Here is a 429-nt window from a genome sequence, read left to right as displayed (position 1 = left end):
TGCAGCCCTGCCTGCAGCGTGGGGCTGGCGATGTGCTGGGGGTGGCCAGGAGCTGTGGCTCTCCTGGGAGCTTGCTGCAGAACGTGAGCTGGGATGTGAGAACGTGCTCCTCTCTGAGCCAGGGCAGCTCCCAGCCAGCACCTGGAGCTGCTGTGCCCAGGACAGGCCCCTGGCCAGGCAGCTTTGCTCTCTCTGGAGGGTACCTGTGCCTTGCTCAGCAGCTGCAGCTTCCCCAGTGGGGCTGCTCCCTGTGTGCCCCATGGGACACCACGAGGGACACTCCATAGACAGAAACACCTCCAGAGTTTCAGCCCCCTTTTCACGGGGCTCCTCTCTTGACATTCCTTGAACCCCTGTGCTCCTGGCTGCTGCTCTGTGCCTCCTTTGGGACCCGGCCCAGCCCAGGGGAGCGCGTCAGGGCAGGGGGCC

Source organism: Geospiza fortis, unplaced genomic scaffold, assembly GCF_000277835.1.
Source record: "Geospiza fortis unplaced genomic scaffold, GeoFor_1.0 scaffold193, whole genome shotgun sequence".
NCBI classification, from domain to species: Eukaryota; Metazoa; Chordata; class Aves; order Passeriformes; family Thraupidae; genus Geospiza; species Geospiza fortis.
The sequence above is the reverse complement of the archived record's forward strand: the minus strand, read 5'-3'. Positions refer to the sequence as shown.